A 24,849-nucleotide genomic window follows, 5' to 3' on the forward strand; every position below is an offset into this window, starting at 1 on the left:
GTCACAAAGCCTCAAGAGCTGAGAGAAAAAGTAGCCGCATTAGGTACATGACAGGGGAAGAAAGGAACTGAACATAACTGCTTGCTCTGTGAGGGACCTTGACTGTCCGTGTTTCGCTTTGACCTGTTATCTGGGGACCTTTTGTTTTCAATCACAGCAGTGAGAAATGAAGACGTCTGCTGAAGTTCTGTTCTGCTGCATTTCTTGTCTCCTTGTGTCCCCAAGGGCAGGTGGCATCAGTATTTTGTACCCTCTCGCTGCTTTCAAAATATTCTACTTCTCATGCAGAAGCTGGCTTTTGACATCAAAAGCATTTAGTAAATTAGAGTGTAGCTCCCTGCAGCTAATTCTTCCATCATAATTCACATGGGTATCTGCAGTCCCTTGGACAAAAAGACCAAAGACAACTAAGGTCTACAAAGGCAGCGTTGCTCTGGCACAATTCCTTCCATGGTGGCTAGATCTCACCTTTGCTTAAAGCTTTCCCGTAGCAACCAGAGGCATACATTTTCAAATGGGTAACACATCCAAATAATCTTTGAAAGGTAAATGGGAGACAGGCAGAAAAAGGAAGTCTTTTTTACATGGAAATGTTACTATATGAGCTGGTGAGATGATACAGTTGAGTTTCTTGTCCAAGTCAGAAACAAACTGAACACAGTCTCTTATGCAAAGCCAGGGCTAAGTACATACTATTTTCAGTGGAAGCTTTTCTCTTGCTTAGTGGTTGTAATTAATTCGAAGGAGCTTTTCAGCTCACCTTTCTTCCTCATAGCCTCCGTTGGGCGCTAGAGGGACCCTAGAGTTTTCTGACCGATAGAAACATCTTGGCGATGCCGACCAAGGCAGTGGCACTGCCGCTCCCGGTCACCTAGCCTAGGTGTTTGCAAGGGGAAAGGTGGCAAAAAACTGCTCAATCGTCTGTTGAACATGTCCAGAGACTGCACATATGCCACTGGCGAAAGTGTGTAAAAAGGCCATAGCCATACTTTCCATTGCTTCATCATTGTCGTTGGTGCTCGTAGCTCTTCCCATCACGAATAAGTAAGAGCTGGCTTTGCCTTGACTGCTCTGTTCACTCAGCTAATGTCGTGACATTGGCACCAAGGCATAAGTCACCCTGTGTTTTTGAGAAATTAAATGTTTCCTTCCGCAGTCCGAGGTGAAGCCAAATACCTAAGTTGCCAACAACTGCAGCTTGATAAACCGTCAGAGGAGCAGCGGTTGTTTGTTACTGTAGCTATATAGTAAGAGAGAATATGTATTGACACAAGCCCTGTTTTCAAATGGCACTTCCCAGCCACTGTTTCCAATGAATCTGTTCTAAAAAGGGCTATAGGCAATATCTTTCCTTTTCCTTTTGGCAGGCGGGCAAAAATCCTCTGTATTTGACCTACCAAACTGCCATATAGAGATCCATAATTCAGCATGTCAAAGCTTTACCGTAAAGCTCATTGTTTCTGAGGTTATGTAAAAATCTATTTTTCCTTTGTAAAAAAAATCTTTCCCCACTACCTCCTGATGTGATGATGCTTTTTCATCTTTGCATGACTATTTCTAATAAATATATATGCATGCATTTTAATATCTCTCACATAAATTATAAGAATTTTTCCTGTCTTAAAATGTCTAGTGTCAACACTGATACTGAATATTTAATGTAAAGTATAATGTAATTTGACTGGATAATTATGTCAGGGAAAATGACGAATGCCACGTTTTTTTCCTGTGTTTATTTTTCATTGTCTTTGATGATTATTTAAAGGAGAGCTGCAAGTGAATTACTAACTTCCAAGATTCACCTTCTCTCTCTCTCTCTGTGCAGGCTGCTGCTGAAAAGAGACAGGCTGCTACCATACTGCATCTGAGCTAGAGGCATTGATTCCTCTGTGGCTCATGGAATATTCTGAGCATTTCTCAGGTTAGTTGCATTGCCCTTCTGATCTCTAGGAATGTTTACGGACAGTGCACAGTCTATTTAACCTGTACATGGTGTCTTTCAGTTAAGACATCTCTTCCACAATGCCCATTGCAGTATTTGTTTCCCACAAAAGTAAAACGTCCTTTCCTTTCCTCTTTTTTTTTTTTTTTTTTTTTTTAAATGTTCTAAGCTTTAAATAAATCTAATTTCCATTTGGATGAAGTGTAACGGTTTCTCCTTCATTGAGTCAACTCCTCATCTGCTCTCAGGGCTCCTTCTGATTAGGCTTTATTTAAGCCTGCATTCCTGTTATCCAGGTGGTGAAAGGAAGGGAAAAGTCCCTGTGCTTGGCAGGAGTGCTCCGTCAAGATCTTTGCATGGCTGTGCAGGCCTCCAAGGGGAGGCATGGAAGAAGACAGCCAGGGAAAGGCACTGCTGATCCCTGGGGTGCTGGTGATACTGGTGCACGTTCCCTGTGCACTGAACAGGTGTCTTTCTTCCTGGCAGTCTGGAAGAAAGACTGCCTGTAGCAAATCCATTTCCTCTGGAAGCATCTCCTCCAGACGGACATACATCACCGATGGTGAGTAACCAGAGTGAACATGAGGGCTTTGTCCCATTGGCAAGATCCTGCTCCCTTTGCATGCCACTGATTTACAGATGAATCGCTGGAAAAGGGAAGTGGCAGCAGAGGAAAGTTCTCCCAAAGAGCTTGAGAAGGGCTCGGGAAAAGGACTGGAAGAGGTGGTGTTTGTAGCCTTGATTCACAGAGTCAGACCTTTAAAGGGAAATAAAATTTCCTGATTTACAAATACACAAAGATACTTAACAAAATAATTTTGCATCCCCAAGTTACTTTATTGACATGAACGTGGGACTGGAAAATAATCCAACCTAGCCGTTGTTGAGGGGTAGCCATCTCCGTATTGCAGCTGAAGGAACAGAAGCAAGAACGGGGCCTAGGTTTTCCTGAGCCTGCATTTTGACCACCCAGTCTAAGATATGTAAGGCCAAAATTACAGTTATGAAATATTCTAGATCACTTGCTAAAGTCCATGAAGAAAAAAAGTGCTCAGTACTGTTGAAAATCATGCTTGAAATCAAACCATGTACCTAAAATTAGTGAGGCTTTGGGAAAAAATATAGATAGAGTACTCAGTGTGCTGCAGCAAAATGAAACAAAACTGAAATTAGCATTTAAAGTTTTTTGCACTGCAATATGGGTTACAGTTAGTGTGTAATCTGGGCACCCAAATATAGGGAAGAATAGCAATATTTCTCCTTACAGGATCAAAACATCGTACCTGTTTCAAAAATGTGTGTTAGGCTAATTATATACATGACATACTTGGAATTGCTGGTTAACATTCTGACAGATTCACTTTTGCACATTCATTTTTAACAAACCGATTAGAATAATTTGTTTAGGAAAGAGTACTTTTTTAGGAAAGTACTCTTTCGTCTCCAGCTAAGGGAACTTAAACAAAGTGATTCTGACTAGAAAGGGTGAGATGAGGCCATACTGGAGCTCCACCACACCAGTGGCATTGCATGATGGATGACTTTGCCTTTGCATGCTTTACTTTCACCAAAGGAACAGGGAAACAATAATTGACGTCCTGAGGGGTTGAGAAGAGAAGTTCAGTTTGAGAAGCTGGTAAGTGACAAAGTAATAGGATACCTTTTATTGCCAGATTCCAGGGAATGGTTGGAGAGCTCGGCCCTGCAAGAGCGCAATTTGTAAGTTAGCAGCAGTGCAGTTTCTGACGTGCTGTAAAAGTGTTGGGGTTTTTTTTTTTTTTTTTTTTTTTTTTTTTTTTTTAACCTATCTCATCAGGGTATGTTCTCTTTTTCCAGAACAAAATGAGAAATGAGATTGAGCTGAGACTTGCATCATTGCAAAACCCAAACGAAATTGGGTGAGGGACGTTCGGGATGCCTTTCTACGACGGCAGGGACGACCCACCACGGGCAGGGCAGGGCGACACCCTGGGCTGAGGGCTGGGAAGGGCGCCGGGGCCGGCTGTCGCGGAGCGCCTCGGCGCCGGTGCACGGACCTCGCCGTGTAAGTACCCAGGGCAGCGCCCCGCGGGCTCTGGGACGGGGAGCGACGCCGCGCAGGTAGCGGGGCGGCCGCGGGGCCCCTCCGCAATGCAGGGGCCGCTGCGGGCGGCGGGCAGGGCGCGGGGCGGGGCGGCGGCGAGGGGCCGGGCCACCGCTACCGCCGCCACCGCCGCCGCGGGGCCCTGCGGGAGCGGGGCCGGGGCGGGGCCGGAGGAGGGGGGCGGGTCCCGGGGGCTCCCGGCGCGCAGGCGGCCGCGTCCCGGCGACAGCCCCGAGAGCGGCGGGGCGGGCTGAGGCGGGGACGGCGGCGGCGCGCCCTCTCTCTGCCCCTCGGCGCGGCAGCGCGTCCCGGTGCCGGCAGCTGCCGCGGCGCTCAGGTAAGGACCCTCCCGAGCCCCTCGCCGCCGCCGCCCCGTTGCGGGCGGGCGTTACCGGGCGCGCGAGCGGGCGGGGGCTCCGCACAGCCTTGGGAGGGGGGTGCCCGTTGGAAGAAGAGGAGCAGAAAGGACGAAGCGGCCGTTGGGGGCCGTTGGGGGCGCGGGGCTGGCTTGCGGCGCCCCGGCCGGCGCGCGCTCCCTCAGGCGGGCGCGTGCTCCCTCCGAAGGCGGACCCCGGCCCGCGTTGGCGGCCGGTCGCCCCTCCGGAGCTCCCGCAGCGGTGGCGGAGGGAGGGGGCGGCTCCCCGGTAACGCCCGTTTTACCTTCGTAGGGGCAGGCGACTTTTGCCGGCCGCCTTTGAGGGTTTTGAGCATCTCTAACCTGTAAAACCCTGTGAAGGATGTCACCTTCTGTCCTCTCCTGCCCCCACCCCTAAGCTCCTCTAAAGGGATCTGTAAGGCTGAACAAAGAACATTGTGTGAGACAAGGGGGTGCGATGCTTGTAAGCGCTTTTAATTTGCATCGGGGAGGGGTGGAGGAGAAAAGAAAAATCATTCCCTCTATTGAATGGATCAGCCGCGGAGAGGAAACAACCGTGCACGGGGCGGCTGGTGACCGCAGTGAGGCGGGGGAGAACAAAGCCTTTTTATGTAAGAGAAAATGATGCAAAGATGTGCCTCGCTTGAAGTGCTGCAGGTACAAGCCGTGAGGATATGCAGCTCCGCGGTTGCGCCGAACGCCATCTACCAAATAAAGACTGCTTGCCTCAATTTGTTGCGTCTATGTTTCAGAGACTAATTACGACCTGCCATTCGAATAAGATGTGCTTTATGAAACACCTTTTGGGAAAGAAGGGGGTGTGTCGCGTGCCGGGAAAGTTGCTTTCTGTACGTAAGATACCGACATCATTTATTTCTCGATGCTAAGCAGGAACTTTAAGGCTTCCTCTGAATAAAGGTATCTCAATTCTTTGGTGGATTTGCACATAGGCTTCCTCCTGGTATAAAACAGCAGCCTTTCACATGTAAGTGGTCATTAGCATAAAATCATGCAGTAGAATGGGATATATTTGTACATTTTTGTAAGTCTGATTTACTCTAGGCATCTACCATCCCTTTTCATAATTTGTCATATCTTTGTGGTTGTGTCAATAAATCTTTCTCCATCCTTTCTCACAAAAATCACTTGCTGTCCAGCATTTGCACTGCTCACAGTTCAGAAAACCTGCCCCTTTTGTTTTCAGAAGAGTACTTCCTTGCAAGATTGAAGCACACATCCTTTCTGTTTCTTCCCATTTCCTCCCCAAACCTTTGGTTTCTCCCTGTGAAAGAACCTGCATCTTTTCACCTGTGCTGGTTTAGACTTGCAGGGATGATCTAGACTACAGACCTCGTAGCCAGTGTACCCAAGCAGAGGCTCAGCTGCAGAATGTATTTATTTTCTATAGCTTCTCTCGCTTCCTTCCCAACTGGATGACGTGATCACAGCACCTCAGCCCTTGCCGGGAAGAGAGGGAGAATGTGCTGAGAGAGCATTACCTAGTGAAGTTACCCCTGCCATTACTTCATAGATCACTAAGAAGTGATTCACCAACAATGAGAGGATGGGCACCTTCCCTGTGTGTGCCAGAAACTATTGTCAGCTAGCGCAGAGACAGTCCAGTTAAGTCTACGGGCGGGTGTGTATTTCTGCTCGTGATGTCTGAAAGTGTGATGTGTAAGATGGAGCCCAGACTCACCCTTGTAGCACCTAGGTCTAGGAACCGCTGAATTCCTCACTGTGTGTTTCATCTCACCCATTCGCAAGACGCTGATGATGCTCTCAGTGGTGAGCAGGACCCCAATCTTAATGTGGTACCAGTCTCCTGGAGCTCAGGCATTTACAGGTGAGGTAAACTAACACTGAAAATAACCCCCATGGCTTAGCGAGACCACTCGGTGTGGAAATGAAACCTGCAGGTGAGCCCTGGTGCAGCAGGGCTCTGCAAAGAGGGGTGATTTCTGCAGCGAGGTGTAGTGGCTTAAGTTTCTTTCTCTCCTTATCTATTACCCAAGGGACAGGATTTGGTTGATGGAACTTTACAGTTTGTTGCACCCATATTGCGCGTTGCCTGTGGGTGTTTGAGAGAAGCCAAAGAGCTGTCATCCTGAGAATAAAAAGTTGCTGTTCTTGTGTGGAGAATTTTAGCATGCTTTGAGCATGGAGGGCAGTTCATTGTGCTTATAATGCGGTTTGTTACATAAAGCAGCATTTGCACCCTTGATTTAGAGATCTGATGTTACGGTATGTTATGTCAGTACGCACTTAGCTGTGCTCTTTAAATACGTTCTGACAATAAAGAAAAAGTTGTCATTTAATGAACCCTGGAGGTGCTGTGCCTAGGCACGAGTGATCTGATCACCGGAGTCCCTAAATGAATTGCTGCAGTCTGTGGGTTAAGAATTCCCCTGTTGCTAGATGTTTGGGTTTCTTTCTTTTTTTTTCTTTTGCAGAAGCATACCTTTCCTTTCAGCCTGTGTCGTGCTGATTTCTGTATGAGTTACTGTTTTCTAAACCATATACCTTGATTCGTGAGAAGAAACATTTGCTATGTGTACTGACACCGGAGCAGGCTCTGGCCCTGTGCTTACTTAACAGTTGCCTAAGCTGTGGAAATCACTAGAAATATCTACAGAAATGGGGGGGTGAGGCCCATTGCAGACTCTGCTGGACTATTTCAGCTATCACCCCCAAATGTGGCATGTCATACGCATGTGTTGGAGACAGGTTTGTTTTCTTAAAGGGGTGGGAAGAGGGAGAAGTCAAAAAGAATTTAGGTTGTGAGGACTTTATGGTGATGGCTTTCAGAAAGTTACCTCTTCATTACTACAAGCTTGTAATGCAGCTGCAGCATCTGTGAGATCTGAAATCTGAACTGCCATGATGGGACAAATAACAATTAAGCTTAAGAAAGAGGGGCGGAAGCTCTTATGGTAGTGCTCCTCTTTAAACGGTGGGTCGGTCCAAAGACCTTACAAATCTTTCGCCTATAGCGCAGGCAGTGACTGTTTTGAGGACTGATCTGGTATAACCTCTGGCTCACAGCAAAAGACAACCGCACACCCCTTGGCTTTACTGGGGTTCCCTGAGGAGGCACTCCTGTCGGCAGGATGGTTGTAGCTCACCTGAAGCCTTACTGAGAAAGGGATCAGGGAGTGTTGCAGTTAATGTGCATGTGAATGAGTAACAGCTAGAGATTTGGGAAGGTGTAATATCCAGGGGTTCTAGGACTGGGTGGCTTCCCAGGGCCCCTTCTAAACCAAATTATATGATGATTTGGATATTTTGTTTGTGCACTACCATGAAGTCCATGTGTGTACTTGATAAAGAAATAAAATTAGGCATGTTCTAATAAGTAGAATTGTACCCTAACACACAGGGATGCTTGTTTTGGTCCATCTGGATTTTTCAGTTGTTTAAACACATGCTTAATTGCCCTTGAAAACAGGCCTTAAACATGCTTAAAAGTTAAGTATATTTTTAATGGAAAAGGGAATGTTTTTGCTGAAAAGGGAAGGAGTGAAAATTCAGGGTATGTGGGCTCAGTGCTTGAAAACCCTTGGTGATGTTTGGCGATGCCAAGTACCTCCAGAGAAAGCATGGAAATGAACAATGTCTGTGAAATCACTGCATTGCTTATCCCTCCTCCAACACACATGCACACACTAAGGGAGAGTACGGTAGGTCTTGACATGTTTAGGGCTGGTGCTTTTTTCCTCTGCTCTTTTGCTTTGTGTGCAGGTGTGCTGATTAGCAGCAGTTCTGTAGTGCATCTCAGCTAATAAAAACCAGTGTGAGAGTGATTTCCGTAGGGTGGAGCTGATTTAGAGGATTGGTGCTGGAAACAGAGGTGGTTTCTTAAGCTGTCTGCTGCAGTAGGGGAAAAAGCTTTTGCTTCATGGGTAGGTTTAGTCCTGGGTTATATTACTAAACTGTAGGAGGATGTTTCAAAAGGAGATTCAATGTGACATTTGTAATGGTTTTCTAGGTATTGGAGGAAACAACTGATGTATCCATGGGGTTAATTTGGATTGCTGTGACCACATGTGTTGACTGTGCTAGCTGTTAAGAAGATTTGCGGTCTTGATTGACCCATTTTACTTTAACACTAATTGTTTGCTGCTTTATTAAGGAGAAAAGATGAGCTAATGCTGTTGCTCCTTATGGTTTTACACTCACTGCTCTTTTTCCCCTGCAGCAGTCTTGCAGATGAAACTGATCTTTGTTCTTTTGTCTTGACTGGGGAGGTGGGGGGGGGGAGCCCATCACAATAATTAAAAATGAAAATGAGACAACACTCTAGAGTGCCAGTGTTTGTACTCAGTATCTAGTATCTTTGTTGGCGTGCTAGTTTGAAAGGAATTATGGTGAAAAGGTGAGTCTTGGGCAACCTCAGTAATATAAAGATTTATCAGATGTCTTTGTTTCCTGTAATCTGTGAGACAGGTTAGTGCCATTGATAGTCCTGACCAGTGTTACCGTGTACTGTTTTTCTTCTAGCCTTTTTTAAGCAGGCTATTTTTCTAACTTTTTGTGGTGTAATAAGTAGTTGTTTATTGTAGCACATGGTGTCCATCTTCCAGTTAAAATATATAAATGTATCTGTATGTTCATATAGTATAAAGGAGACAATGGCCCTATTACAAGCAAGAGTGTTAAGTGGAGAAAATCGATATAACTCTGTTGAATTCATTGAATCTGCACCTGATTCACACCATCTAGAAAAAGGCAATGCCCCTTTCAGCTCTCTTTTCTCATTATTGAAAATCTGGGGTACGTTTCCCCTTCAGAGAAATAATCAGTTTATACTTGCAAATTCTTAAGTTATGGATTCGTAGGTAGAATTCAGCCCCTCTGGCAAAATCTGCTCCATTTATAACTGACACTCACGGCTACGGGGATCTGAGGAATATTTCTTGTCTCGTGTTGGTCAAGCCCCTGGCAAGAAGTAGGAAGAGTTTTCTGTTAGGACTTCTAATACCTGTAATGCAGTTAGATCGCAGTAGCTTTCATAGACTCAACTCACTGGAAACTTACTTTTCTGATCGTGAAACTTGTCATTTTGTCCCCTGAAGGAGATTTAAACTAAATTGCAGTAGCTGTTTGTAAAATTAGCTGTATGCAACCTCTGGATAAACACCATCAAAAAAACCTAACCCAAGCCAAAATCAGCAGTCCCCTTATGAGAGCTAGCTTGGCAGCATTTAATTATAAGCCCTATTGATTCAATTAACCCTATGTTTTTACTTTATTTTCTGGAGAGAATGATAGGGGCTGGTTTCTGGTTTAAAACTAGAGGCTGTCAGTTCTCTTTTGAGGAACATGCGTTCTCTGTTAGAAGAGCTGCCTCCACATGTGAAACTTGCCACTTTTCCTGAGGTTCTGATCTTGGATAAACAAGGGTAGAAAATATCTCAGAATGAGAACATAGGGTAAGAATATTATAAAGGTTCAGAGCAGAGTTAGGGTTATGCTTTTGAATATTCCAGCCTTGGGCCAAATTTGATCCAGAGATCAAAACAGTAGAAAGTGCTGTGGACCTTCAAAAGTGCTTTATTGCTGGGCCAGAAACCCAGATCTGCTGGCTGTGAGGGCAGATTTGCATTGATTGGCCTCCTTCCCTACATAACTCAACCATGGTGTTGTCCAGGCTGTGCACGGAGGCACCCCAACTGGGTTTGAGGCAGAACTAAGTCTTTTTTTTTTTTCTTCTCCTCATTATCTGTAGAAGGTATCTGTAGAACTTATTAAGCCAGTGCAGGCAATTGCAAGGTGCCAGATCTTAAGTGTAAGCTCCCTCTTAACCTCTGGGAAGGCTCAGAGACTGAGGAGGACTGTGAGGAAAGCCTCTTTTTTGCATTTGCTGTGAAATGGGCTGAAATTGTGCATTCAGAATCTTTTAACTTCAAGGAGGGTTTAGGTCTGTATCTGAATTCTTATGTTTTGGGGCTTGTTTTAAATAACTCTTTTCGTGCCAAGTTATTCTGTTTTCTGCAGCAGCCTTTCTGTGACCACTGGGTCTGAGCAGAAAGATCTGGTCCCCTCGTGGTGAATTTGTCTGGACTCTGGACCCCAAGGCTGTACACTGTGATGCAGTGACTCCCAGTGCCGACATACACCACTTGCTAACGTTAATGTGATTCCACTGTCTGCAGGCCAATTGTAGGACAGAGTCCCCACAGCCTTTTAAAACCCCTGTCCTGTCCTTGAGCTGCTTCCATGTGATCCAGTAAGGTATGCTTGGGTACCCGTTCCTGTTCTGGCATGTGGTATCACTCAGAAAGCAGAGCTGCTATCTTTGTTTGAGCTACTGTGGTAATGGCTTGATTAACAGCAGCTGTATGTTCCCGTGCAGGGTGTCTCACTGACAAACTCCTGTCTGCTGGTGCCTGACGTGCTTTTCAGGTGTCTCAAGCTGCTGTTTGGTGGTTGTATTGCAGGGCGTGGTGGGTGGGCAGGCTGCAGCTCCTGCTTGCAGCACAACCATGTTCACACGGTTAGGCTTTTGCCTGCTTCCTTTAGCAATTAGAAAACGCTCAAGAAGGCTGAGGAAAAAAATCCAGGGGCTCAAAAAGGAGAGATGCAGGGGTGGAGTTGAATCATGTGCAAAGGAAATGGAGAGCAGAGCTTGCTAAAGGGGTGGTCTGGGTATTTGGTCATTCACATCCCATCCTACTTGTTGACCTGTAGCTTGGGGTGGGAGGGAATCATACTGATTCCGGCCCTAGGCTGCTTCCTGACCCTGCCTCCCCTCAGCACTCGCCCACACCTGTGTTAGAAAATGTGCAGGGAGATTTCTGAATTAAGAGAGTCAGCTCCTCCAGATTATCATCAGAGTTGTTCTTGATTTGCACTGATTCAGTCAGGGCAGAGTTTGGTTCTAAGGATGCTCTTCTCAGGCTGTCAGTGTGGTCTGAATAGACCTGGGAGTTAGTGTCTGTGTTGCTGGGAGTCCAGAGTGCCTGGCGTTTATGGCTGGGGCTAAATGTGTCTCAAACGAAAGTAGCAAGTTAGTTTTTTGTCCCCATTCCCATCTTTTCTAACATAATTGATTTGATATCCCATAAAGAAAATTTCCCCCAGGAAAATGATGAAGAAACCCATAAATCAGGAGGAAGAAAACTGTATATTTCTTTTGGTTTAGGGAGATAAAATATGTATATTTCCTGGAGTAGTAAAGGGAAAGTTGGCAAGCGTATGTGAGAGAGTAATTAAAAAAAAAAACAAACAACCAAAAACAAACAAACCTCTCTCTGGCAGGGGGAACAGCTAATAACGTGGTTCATTCCAAAGAGCAAGGGATAGAGTGTGGTAAATAGCTTTCATTCCATGTTCTGCAAAGTTAAGCTTTTTGGGGTAGAGAGGGCAGGTTGTGCTTCTGAATAAGACTTAGCAAAGTACTGAATGTAAGCGTTTCGTATTATCCAGTGCTATCTGTTACAGCATATCATAAATTTTTGTCTAAGACTTTGAATAAAAGGCATTTTGTAATGTGACAAATTAATATCTATAATTTTATATTCCACATAGTTTGCCAAAATTAGGAGCAGTGATTTATACATAATACTTACAGTCCTTTAGGTTAGATCATTTTAAGTGGCATGCTACTAGTGTTGCTTAAAACAGTGTCAGTATTTTGAATGCAAGATTAAAAATACTCCTGGATGTGCCTTTCAATATGAATAATTGAGAACTTTTTTTGTGGAATGCATTTGGAAAAAAAAAAAAAACAAACCAGAAAGTGTAGTCAAATTACATTCACTTAGAATGACCTCTAGTACAAAACTGTTTCTGTGGGCAAAAAGACTGAATTCCATCAGGCCTTTTTTTTTTTACACTTCACTATTTTTGTTACACTTACAGCATCACTGGTAGCAATAAGTGGAATTAATAATATGTTGCAAAGCTTTAATTGATGATTACAGGCACTTGGAGGTTAGAAACACATTTTCTGATTTTACCATATTTGTGATATTGATTCTTCAGATGCCTGAATGATTGTCTGTTCAGATGGTAGAGCTGGCATCAGGGTGCCAGCACTGACATGCGTTATTACCTGTAATTACCAACAGGCCCAGAGTCAGTCAAGCCTTTCCCATCAGCCATCTCTGCAGCCTTTGTGTCCATTTAGGGGTTGACTTCTGGGTGTGTGCTAACTTGGGCAGGTGCTGCCAGTGTTGCTTGATGCACACCAAGCAGCTGTCATCATGGGGGGTTTCTGTTCTTTGGTTCATCTCGACTAAGTTGTCTTTGAAGCCCTTATCACAAGCACAGGCATTGAGACACTTGACAGTAAGTCAAATAGTATCTCCTGAAACACCTTATGCCTTGCTTTGAAATCTCTGTATGGACTTGATTCTACTTATTGTCTTGCAGCACAACTGAATGTGTACACTGCTGTTCATGAGAGAGTAGCCCTTGATTGTGACTAATTTGGTTTAAAGATGCTGACAGTGGCAGCATTTAATTGGTGGAGGGTGTGTGCCTTCCTGAGCCAGCAGATAAAAATGCTACTGGTTGTTTTAAGGCAGATACTCCTTTTTTTTTTGGGCGGGGTCATGAGGTCTCTGTTTTCTTCCAGTGATGGGGACAGAGCAGCGTGGTGACGGTGAAAGCTGTACTTGGAGTAAGTAACATGTTTACACTTTGCATTAAGTGTTTTAGGACTGAATTTTTTTTACAGCCTGTTACAAGCAGGAGGAGGGAATAAGTACTTGGGGGAAAAAGTATTGGGCAAACCTAATGTTTTCCATACTTCAGGACACGAAGTTATGTTTACTACTAGGATCAGAAAGAACTAGTTCCTTGTAGACATGGTATTGCAAGTTGGCATTATGGGTCATCCCTCTGAAATACCTCTGACTGTGGTCAGCACCAGGTGATTAGTTTTGCCCTTACTGCCCTGCCGTTCTCAGGTGAATGACAGTTCTGATGTTTCTGTCACTTGGAAGATCTGAGTCATTTGTTTCTAATTTGTTTTATATTCTCACTGAAGTAGTAAATATTTTCTGAAGGGGGAGAATTTTATTCTGTATTTCAAGTTTTTGTAAGATCAGTCCCAATGACATTGCTTATTCCAGTGTCCAATGGAGCAAGTTATCCATCAGTGTCCTGGGATGGGCAAGAGAATGAATATTTTAGATGTAGTGTGTTTTTGTGTTTTCTCTGGCAATGCTTTGGTGGGTTTCCCTCACTTCTCTAAGGGAGAGGGAAGGTAAGCGAAAAATCAGTTTTCCTCCAGAGGGGGAGTGATCTCTGCATGCATTAAAAAGGCAAAAGAGAGGTCAGAGGCATGTGTTATGTTTTTATTTGAAAAACTAGTTGTGGAGACTTGTTTCAGCTTTAGTGGGTAGGTTTATTTTCAGAGTTGACGAACAGTAGGGATAGAATTTGCTTGTCCAGGATTTCCAGAGACCTTTGTGCAACAGATATAAAGAAGCAGCTGTCTCCCTGTATGCCCCTTTTCTCCCCATCCAAACATGATATAAACAGACTTTCATTTGGATTCTGTTCCCCTCATCCCTTTGCAGTTGGAAAGTCTAGTGTGTTTGTTTGCTCTACTGCCCTTACCTGCAGGCAAGGCATGATCTAGATTGAAGTGCAATCCTCTTAGATTAGTAAACAAGCCCTGCCCCATGCTTGTGTCACTAAGATGATGAGTAGCTCTTTGAAGAATGTATTTGTGAAAATAATTTCTAGCAGAAACTTTCCTTTTAAAAGATATTAAAATATTCAAGTGGTCAAATGAGCAAGCAAGTGTGCCTCAAGAATAAAGGTGCTGTGTCTCTAGTCACTTGTTAAATATTCCCCTCTCTGTGATGGATTTAATGTGGAGCTGAACCTGAAAGTCCTTCAAAACTGGCAGTGGTACTGGGCAGTTTCCCCTCCCACTGTAGCTCTGGCTACATTTAAGTGTCTCTTTCTTTCCATTTGTTGCCTTTGAATTTCGTCACTCATTTTGCATTGAAACATAGCTCTGGGCAGAACTCCACATAAGTAAGAAATCCACTATGTAGATGAAACACTGGAAAAAAACCCTGTGATATTCTCTTGCTGGACCTTGTTTTGGAGGGAGGAGTTGCTCCTCTTCTGAGGAGCTTACAAGAGTTTTGGATCATGGGCAAGACAACCATGGGGTGGGGTGGACAGTGCGTGCTAGCCAGTGGGGCTCTGGGCTTGTGGTGAGAGCCTCTGGCAACGTTCATCACAGGTGTGCTGTTGGTTTTGGTTTTAGCTTGTCCTGTTTGATTAGGTCCTGACCTGCAGTAGAACTGGAGAAGCTCTTCTTGGCTTAATTCCTGAAGGAATTTTTTGGGGCAAATTTCAGCCTTGTCTTTGCAAAATCATCCTCTCTGTATCCACCAATAACTTGATTAGGGACTGACATCCCCATAGGCAACATAGGCCTGGGGCACCTACAGCCTGCGCCAAGGGCTGTGGGCTGCTGGGGTGGCCTGCAGGCTGTGGCTCTGCTGGGCGCTTCGTTTATGCCTAAGCCTGGGAAAGCAGGTTCCTGGCTGCTGGGGCAGGGTCGACATTTTTGCCCTGTGAGTCTGCTGAGCAGCAGCACTTGCAGTTTCTTATCCTGGCTAATTCCCAGGGACCACAGGAGCATCAGGACTGACTGTCCAGAGCTCCCCAGCACAGATTCCCTTTCCACACACTGGAAGGAGTCTCAAGACCTTCTCTCTTTGCTGTAGCAAAAATCAGTTTTCTCTACCCTGCTTGAGAAACATCAAGACAATTTTGCTATGCATGCCCACCAACCCTGGTACTTTTATATAACCACTCTGAAAAGGTTCCTGAGAACAGACTACTACAAGTGCCTAAGAACATGTTTGCTGGGTTTAGCCTGAAATGTGAGATGCTTTATGCACATTAACGTTAGTGCAATAGTGGGAACCAGGAGAAGCCTTCCAGTTTGGTAGTCTGGGGTGTGGTCTCTTGGCGGCCAAGGCTTATCTCAGCTGATGCTGTGGGGGTCCTGTGCCTGATTGCTCCCACGGTGCCTGGTCCTTGCCTGACCCCGTGGGAAGCCAGCTCAGGAAGCTGAGCCGGGGCAGCGCCAGTGCTGTGCAAAAATTACTTACTTTCTACCAGTCCAGCCCTTTCAAATTCTCCAGAGCACTGGTGAAGGAGATGGGCAGGAATGTGTATCTGAGAGCTGGAAGACCTTTACCTGTCTGAAAGACAGGGTTTTTAAGGAAGCTAATGCTCCATTTTGAAAATTAGATCCTAGAGGTTAGATCCTGTGATCTCTAACCCCTAACCCTAAGCAAGACGTTGTGGAGCTCCCTAAAAGACATCATATCACACCCGTTGTGAATCTTGCCTAGTACTTTTAAAATCACTTTCTTTTAATATAAATGGTCCTGTTCTAAAAAACTGCTTTCCTACTTCTTAATTATCTTTTTTTTTTTTTTGATTATGAGTGAAGGGCACAAGACTTAGGGTTACAGTGAAAATGTTGCACTTGGCTCCCTTCCTATTAATGGTCAGAAATACACTTGGCACAGTCTTGCTGGTAGTCATAGGGGGATATGTATGGTAATAAACGGCCCTTCTAGGCTTTCTGCTGCAGGCTCTGAATGTTGCTGTGCTGCAGCTGACTTGCAATAAAGCCCTTGCTTGTGTCTTTACCTCAGGACAGACCTTCGTTAGAAATTGCCTTCCCTGGAATTAGAGGAGGAGGAGGGAGGTGTGTTGTGAGGAAAAGCTAAGCCAGGAAACACCTGGCAGCCAGATGGCCACTAGCATGCTGCATCATACCCACACCTTCATTAAGGATTACTGTGGCTGTCTCTGGGTAATAGATTTAGAGGTTTGGGGTCACAAAAAATTAGAAAATTGTAGCGAGTTGCAATTAAACCTAAGTTATTTTTAGATGACAAAGAGTTGAGCTGAAAGCTGAATTAGAGCTACTTGAAATGTTACAGCTGAAACACTATGGACAGTATTTTCTAGGCGACCAACAAAAGAGCCTGTACACTTCGGCCAGAGGCACAAAGCAGCCCAGGGTGATGGCAGGTGGGCTGGAGACAGCAGAGCTGTGAGCGATGGCAGTAATGTGGAACCGGTATTATTCTGCTACCCGAGGGCAGCTGGCATTGTGTGCTTCTCTGAATATTTATGTGTGCAACAGATAAGGGTAGGATAGGATTGTGTGGTTTGCACTGTGATTTATATAAGCTTGACTCAGTATTTCACACTAATGATCTATCTGTATTTAATTTTGTTTTATATTTTCCCTTCAGTGCACCTGCAATCCAGAAAGGGCAAACTCTAAGGTTTTTAATTTTCAGTGGAGTTATGAGAATGTCAGTAGGGAAATAGAGATTTGGGAAGAACTGTGTTAGCACACAAACCCCTTTCTGTGTTGGTGACCAGTAGCAGCAGCAGTTGGTGGCATGTGGTGGGTCAGGAATCCAGGCTGGCCCTGTGCGAGGGTGCAGAAGTGAGCCTGAGGAAACTGCTCTCCCTCCTACATCCCCTGTACTCACCTGCCTACTCTGGCAGGTAAAAGAGGCATGGCAGTACTGATATGTATGGGTAGCTTTTGGCTGTCTCAGGGGTGCACTGAAAGATGGGAAATGCCCATGTCTTGAGGGAGTTGCTTCTGCGAGTCAGCGGCTCTTGTCTCCCAGCTCTTGCTGAATCTGGGACAGATGGATGCCATCTTGCACTGCTAACCTGCTCACTGGCCTGCTTTGAAAGGTCTTCAGGTACGTTGTGGGATTAACAAGCAAAGAATAAACTTTGCTAGTCCAGGGGCTGTGTAAACGCTGATTGCCTTCCTTACAAACACTTTGCAGCATCCGCAGGAAGCGTGAATAGGCTGTTCATTACTTCTGTTCATCTGATGTTGATGGAATAATAAGAGCATCGCCAGCTTTTATCCTGTATATTCTTTGAGCAGGTTCTTTGCAGACAGTAATCGCTTGCCTCTTTCATATTAAAATGGTGACAAGCACAACTTGAAAACACTTATAATTGAAATATCTATTTAATTACTTGTTAGTGTTGATATCAAAGCCCATTGTGAATTTCATGCAGTGAGTTCCGAGGAATCCACCTCAAAAAACTTGTTTTAAATATCACTTGAGTTTTTAAGGCTACTACCTGTGGGGTTGGTTCTGCAGCTGAGATCCTTGTTAAAGACAAGGTAGCTTGAGTTACGCAATAGTTGTGTTTGTATTTTTTAAAGATGAGCCAATGACACCCTACCACCTGATATGGGGCAGCCACATGATCCACCCTTTCAAGAGAGAGTTGTTCCATATTCAAGTTGTTCAGTAAGTCTTTTCATTTTTTTTTTCTTAATTTCCCTGATTCTGAAAGGCTATATGGTATTTCTTATTTTACCTTCAGGAGAGGAAAAATAAATCTTCTTGGTTCTTGAAAGCTACTGCCCCAGGTGAGGCAGTCCTTACATTAACAGCTCGTTACCCAGAGAGGCTAGAATATCCTTTTGTTGTGAGTGGATGGTGTCTCCAACCAGAGCAAAACCCCGCAGCAGCAACTTGGAAGGAAAAGGAGTGGGAATGTGCCTGAAGGATTTACTGTGCTGTTGTTGGTTTTCCCCTGAGAGGAGCCCAGCTGCCTTGAAGCTGAAATTAAAATGTAAATCCGAAAATAGGCATAATTAGGGTACTTCCTTTAGACGATGTCTGGTGCAGGCGGCTTCAGTTTTTTGGGGTGTGCTTTTTTTTTTTGCCTTTTTTTTTAGCGAAGAAGTGTTTGAGCGGCAAATGAGGGAGGGGAAAATTAGCAATTGCACGCTGTGTTGGTGTTTTCCAGCCTCGAGAAGTTATGACAAAGAACAGAGCATGAGTTTTTTCCCCACCAGTTCTGCTGTTACTGTGTGTAAACCTGATGAGGAGTTGTACTTCTGAATATACAGAATTACTGCTCCAGTAACGCATTGGTACTAAAAGGAGCATAAGGTGCTGGTATGAATCCTGTTGTGATTTTGTATGGCATTTTGTAGAGTCGGGATGGAGAGCTCTCGGGGTGCCTCATCTCAGGGGAGGCTGCCACAGGCCTGCTGAAGTGCTAAAGACCTCTCTGAATCAGGCTGCGAGATGGCTTGCCCTTGGAGGGAATCTTTGTTTTGGCTCTGCTGGACTTTGGATTAGTTTTTGAAAGAAGCGTATTTGCAGAAACATTGAAAGCAGAAAACCAGGCACAATAACCTCACTTTTGTTGGGGAGTTTGAGTTAATTGTGACACTGGGTGGAACTTGCTGGAAGCCTCACTGTGTATGAAGTGGTAGGGAGAACTGGAGCTAAGTTTTGGTTGGAATGGGCCTGGAGGAGCAGGCTGGGACTTGTTCCCAGCTGGAAGCTGAGGGCTGTGGTGTTTGTTGTTCTTCTGCAATAGGGTTTTGGCACCTGCTTTCACACAAGATCAGCTGTTGAGAATGCTGTATGTCTACGTAAAGGTGCTTAGAGCTGTCTGTGTGTCTGACAACTTTGGCATATTTGCCTGATAGGTGTTTAGCTTCTCTTTTCTTTATTTTTTTTTCCAGGAAGGCTTGTTGTGTAATTATGGAGGAGATGTTAATGATTGAATAGTTTCAAGACTCCAAACGTATACCCACTTGGTAGTATTAATTATTGTTGATAACATTACTTTGCCTAGGGAATGCAGTGAAGTACTTTACCATATTGGGGTAAGTTTGATACAAACATTCATGATCTAAAGAGATCTTAAATGGTCTTGAGTTTTATTGCTAAGGCCAGCCTACAGTTTCAAACCACGAAAAAAAAAACTTTCAGCCTGGCTTTTTAACAGTGTTATGAAGTGGTGTGTTTGCATTTAATCATGGTCCTGTACATTGATGTTTAATTTTGATGGCTCAGACACATGAATAATGTTAGAACAGCGCCTTAAAACAGCGTTTTTTTCACATTGTCTAGCTTAACACATTAAAAACTCCAAACTAGTGAGGCAGAAAACGGAGCAGATGTTTGTTTTCCTCTTTCCATACTAAAAAAGCTGTAGTTTAATTTTGGTTTTGCCATTTAGCTTTTTATGGTGACAACTGGTGAAACCATGCTGCTTGTCAGATGGAGAACTACATCTTTATAAAATGTCATTTGAGATACTGGAAAATGCTTGGCTGGGCCTATGCTGTCACTTATTCTAAGCAAATAGCTTTGATACTTTCTGTGGTCTCCTGGAGTCATATAATGGTCTACTTTAAATCCTGTATTTGTGAATCTTGTGCTGTGACTCAAGGCACGTTATTTATTTATTTAATACTTGTGGAAGAGACTGGAATAGAGCTTTCTTTCCATAAGACCCTAATCCTGAATCTGACAATTTTGTAGATAATTACTGCATTTCTGTGAAAGTTTTAAACCAATTCCTGTCCTTTACTAGAGAATTATCCGTATTTCATAATACCATCTGTTAGTTAACAAAATTCTGCAGGAATAATTTTTCTTTCCCCCCAAATACTAAGGATATCAGATTTTCTTACAGAACTGAGTTGCATCCGTGTGCAATTCCCCAAGGCTCTTCTATACTGATCTGTGTACGTGTCTTTTATTAATTTTCAGTAAACTTTCCATTGTACAACCGTACTCTTAAAAATATTTATGCATGTGCATACGTACATATGCACATATGTAACTCCACTATGCTGAATGGAACAACTTCTACAAATACTACCAGAGTCCAATACTTGGACCATGTTAAACAGAAATAGTGCCAACAGTAGGGCCACTACTGTCAATGGGTGGGAGTTGTCACTTGGACAGTTTCCAACTGATGTATGTTTTATCTGCAATCAGTGCTACTTCATTCAGTTTTGTACTGATGCACATGAATGGTTGTAAGTCCTTCTGCGTACCACATTCACATGCTAGAGCAATAGCTCCTCAACTTATAGAAGGACTGTAAATAGGAAGCTTTTCCTATGACAGTAATGACTTGGTGTAATACAGTACCAAAGGAAATAAATTGTTGTAAAGGTCATCTTTGGATAGTCTGTCAAACACGGTGTGTAATAATGTATATGTAATATCTGTCAGTTCAGTGGAAAACTTTAAAATATGAAGAATGACAGAATAAACTGTGCATGTCTGTTGAAATACGAATATTCATCTTGTAATCATCTTCATAATCAACTGACAAGAAAAGAGTTTATTTAATAATCTTATTCATTTCCTGGTTTGCCCTACTTGGCATGCTGACACCTAGATGACTTCTACTTTCTATGTTGATAAGCATGCCCCTTATTCCTCTTCCCTCAGTGACTTGGTAGCATTTTTGGTTGTACAGATTGTAACTGTGAGGATCTTAAAGGGAAGAAATAGGTTTTGTTTGTCGCTTTGGGAGGTGGAAGGTTCTATGACCTGTTTCCCATTGCAGTGGGAGAAGTTATGCAGTTGTAACTGATTGTCGAGAGGCTGATGTCAGTGGCAGTCTCAGCTTCTTGACTGACAGTTTTATTGTTCTGACGGAAGGTAGCTGTCATGGAGGACTTCACCAGGGGCCCTGAGTAGCAGATCAGGCCTGGAATTTTGGTGCAAATTCAATAGGAGAGCAGGAATAAAGGATTGAAAAGTGATGATATGTGACTAAGGTCGTGCCTGATTCAGTGAAAAGAAGCATGTATTATTAATTAGCATCTTCTATTGAAAAAGCTTCATAAGGCAGATTGTGTTTTGAAAGAACCCATAATCATCACTAATATAACCTTTGACTCCTACTGAGACATTCTTTACCTAGGATCCTCAGAAGAAATAAAGGATGCCTGATTTTCAGTTAGCAAGGCTAGTACAGCACCCATTTTGTGATAAGCCCATAGCTTTCGTTTATTCTCTGCAAAGCCTGTGGGAAGGACAATAATGACTTGGATGCGATTTAGTGATTTGCAGATCTTTTTTTTTCTTTGTTTTTATTCATTACACCTATCGGAAATATTAAATTTGCCTTAACTTTCTAGTGCCCTCCAAGTGAGCTGCATATAGACCTTGCTAAAGATTGCGTCTTAATTGCCGATGTATGGGGATTTATGAAGGGTTTCCTTGGGGATGGAGGGCAGTGTGTAACAAAAACAGTGGCCTGTCAACTCTGTAACATCTTTCTTCAAAGGGGGAAAGCGCAGATCCTTCAGTGTGTCGCCAATTATTGCGTGTGACTTTTGGGGAGGAGGAGGGAGTTTCTGACCTGCTTGGACTATGAACACAAGCAGGCAAATTAACGTAGAAATGTAAGTATGTGTGTATGCATGCACAGTGCTGGGCATTCATGTTTCTTTCCTGTATTCCACTGAAGTAGCAAGCAGAGAGAGATTTGTTTGTGCTGGGTCAGAATCGAACTGCATTGTTTCAAAGATAAGTGATATTTCTATTTACTCTTTCTTTATATGGTATTCTGTAGACCAGATAATGCAACACTTTGAGTCCAGACTGTAATCTCTGGAAATCTTGTTATGAGTGTGATAGAATTATTTTTCAGTAAAATAGCTAGCAGGCTTTATAAATCTTGATGTGTCAATGGAAGGTCACCTGCTTAAATGCCACCAAACAGGATTTACTGTTTAGGTGTAAGTGAAATCTGTGCCTGAATTACTTGTTGGCCATTACTTAATTTTTAGTTTTTGCATCGGAGTTTGATTTTTGGCATTTACCATTCAGGGCCAAAATCTGGTTTTGGGTGTTTTTTTCTAGTTGTGACTGAGGCCCTAGTCCTCTAGCAAAAACCAGGTATCTGTGGCATCAATGTATGCGTGTAGGGTCCCAGCCTCTTCATTTGGGATAAAGAGGAGTCTGTGCTTGTAGGCTACGTTGCAGGGTTAGCACCTAAAGTGTGATTATTCCCTTTGCTGCTCTTTGAACAGTGCACACCCTGCTGTGGCACTGTCCTTAGAGCTTTCAACCACGTTGATGACAAGGGATCCAGAGAGGAAATGCGTGCTCGAACTGAGCGTTTTGTCTGCATCCTGCTCCCCTGGTCCTGGACTCCTGTATTTCTTCTGAGGTAGGTGTTTGTGTTCAGCTGTTTGATCAAGCTGACAGTTTGCCAGCAAATGCTGATGGAAATGGCAGCCACCTCCTCTGCCCAGCCTCCCTAACTAGTGTGGGCAGGCAAGAGAGTGCCTTCTTCTGGGGGAAATGGCACTTTGCAGTTCCTCTGTCCTGCAAGGATCTCTGGGTTATTTCTTTTGTGGATTTGAGGTCAAGAATATTACTCTTGCCATAGGCTCTTAAAGCCCTAACACTCTTTCCAGGTGCACTGCTGATAACACCATGCACTGCCCAGGTAACCATACAGACCTCCTGATTTATACACGTTCATCTGTTGATAGCATAAACGTTAATCCCGTGAGCCAACTCCAATCAGCAGCTGAACTGGGGCCAGACTTATTGGGGGAATCAAAGTCTCGCTTTGAATGCAGGGCACACGGAGGAGAAAAGGGCAGGTCTTAAATCAGTGTGTAGTTTAATTGTTTTTATTTTCTCAGAGGCCCTGAAGCAATGTAATGCAGGTTTTTCAACGCTGACATCACAAAATACTGGGACATGCTGCCAAGTCCATGTGGGTGGAGAAGAAAAGAGGTGTTCTTGATTCTTAAACACTTGTGCTTCTGTTCTCAAGGAAGAAAAAAGGAACAAACTTTCCCCGATGATCCTCTGAGAATGTAAATGCCACATGAGCATTTTGGCTAATGGCAAGAATGGCATTTCCCGTGCTGTCTTCACTCCTCAGTTGTCTTGTCCTAGTTACGTAAGTTGGGTTTTATCAACTGGAGCATATGCATAGAAAACCAGTTGAAGAACTGAGTCGTTTATCACCTCCTCACCATTCCAGGCGGAATTACTCATACTCACAGTTGCTCTGAACAGAGTGTTCAGGTATTCTGCATCAAAACATTAAAGTTGTCCTTCCACCGGTAAATTAAATATTTTTTGTCTTATATCTGATGATATTTATGTTGTAAAACCTGAAAATGAGCACAAACATCCATAATTTTTCTTAGGAATGAATCTCAAAAGTATTTTGCAGTTATGCTACTTTTTGATAGAGGGAGGATTTTTGGGCTAAACTCATCCTTGATGAAAGTTCATTTCTCTTAGTAGATTGGAGAGAAATTAATTTTCACTCTTATATTTACATCTTCTGTGGTGTGCACCATGGGAGGGGTGCTTGTCATCAGTGTACACAAAACATTTGCTTTACAACAGTATATTGACCAGCCCAATGTAGTGTTTTACTTATGTCACCAAATCTAAAGATGCTGCTTTTCATTCAGACATTCTGAGTACAGAAAATTAATTATGACACTTATGTAAATAGTGTTCAGGACATTGTGAGTTCCTTAAAAGAGCATTGACAGTCACTTTAAGTATTTGGCAGTGCACAGCATGGCCTGAAAATAGAGACACTCTTTAGAGGCTGTTCACTTTGATAGATTTGTAGCAGAAGAGACTTAGAACTGCCTGGACTCGTAGCGCTGTTTGTTTTGCGTTCCTTTTATCCATTGTTAAGAACTTCTGCTCTTACTATGCTGATACAAGATGGCCCTTTAAAGATGCTGTATAGTTTGTATTAATTTTATCAAGTGCACTGTATATAAAAAGAGTGCTTTGCTGTTATGGAGCTCTGAGACGGTGCAGGGCTGGGGCAATGTTCCTTGAAATAATAACAACCAACTTGGTTTCTGGCAAGCAAAGGAAGGGGATGTGGGAAGGAAACAAACAAACGAAAGATCAGCCCCAAATGGAGCAGAGGGCGCATTGTTTAGCATGGCTGTGAACGGTTGGGATGTGTGAATCTGGAAGGCTCACCTTATGTTGCGCATCTCTATTTGTGGAAGTAGGGAATTAAATTGCTTAGTGACTTTAGCTAAGTGGAATGTGAATGGAAGAACACATTTGGTTTTGCCTCTTCTTGTGTGCCTAACCTGAACGTGCTTGCAGGTGGAAGCTGTTAGCTGTGGAGCTGTTGATCCCAGCATGGAAAATGGCTTGCTCTGCTAATCATTGGGGCAGGTAGTGAACTGCTAAATCTTTTTTGCTTTAATTGGCCTAGTAGTGCCTTTGAATCAGTGGGACTAGGGTGAATAACATGCTCAAGATTTGTCCTTGTATCTTCCTTGTAGGCCATAGGTCTTACAATGTAAACTATTAAATTGCTGTAGATGAAACACTAGGGAGATTGGTCTTGGAGTCCCTTGGGGACTGCAGAATGCAAATTAACTCCTTACAATTTACTTAATCAGAGTGTGTATTTATTTTTTTGGAAGACGTTCTCTTGTGAGAGAAGTTCATGAAGCGACTAATGGAACTGAGGTACAGCTGGGACTCCCAGCTTCCTTCTGAGTGTAGAAGGCTCCTTTTCTGTGTCTGTTCTATGATGTATTGATTTTAAGGACTTTACATTGAACCTCTGGCAGGGGCAGGTAGGCCCAAAACTCCTCAGCACTTGGTATGGTGG

General features: G+C 43.7%; 1 protein-coding gene across 25 annotated transcripts in view; it reads left to right on the forward strand.

The window, feature by feature from the left end:
- Positions 1-4,249: 4,249 nt before the first annotated feature.
- MAP2 (microtubule associated protein 2) overlaps positions 4,250-24,849 on the forward strand; it is a 236,915-nt gene continuing 216,315 nt past the window's right edge. For 24 of the 25 annotated variants that reach the window (XM_075094013.1, XM_075093996.1, XM_075093999.1 and 21 more), the window contains exon 1: positions 4,259-4,362. The gene's annotated coding sequence lies outside the window, so the exon portion shown is untranslated. Of the gene's footprint in view, positions 4,363-24,849 lie in introns of all 25 variants that reach the window. The other variant, XM_075094011.1, reaches the window with a different exon arrangement.

Source organism: Phalacrocorax aristotelis, chromosome 5 (assembly GCF_949628215.1).
Source record: "Phalacrocorax aristotelis chromosome 5, bGulAri2.1, whole genome shotgun sequence".
NCBI classification, from domain to species: Eukaryota; Metazoa; Chordata; class Aves; order Suliformes; family Phalacrocoracidae; genus Phalacrocorax; species Phalacrocorax aristotelis.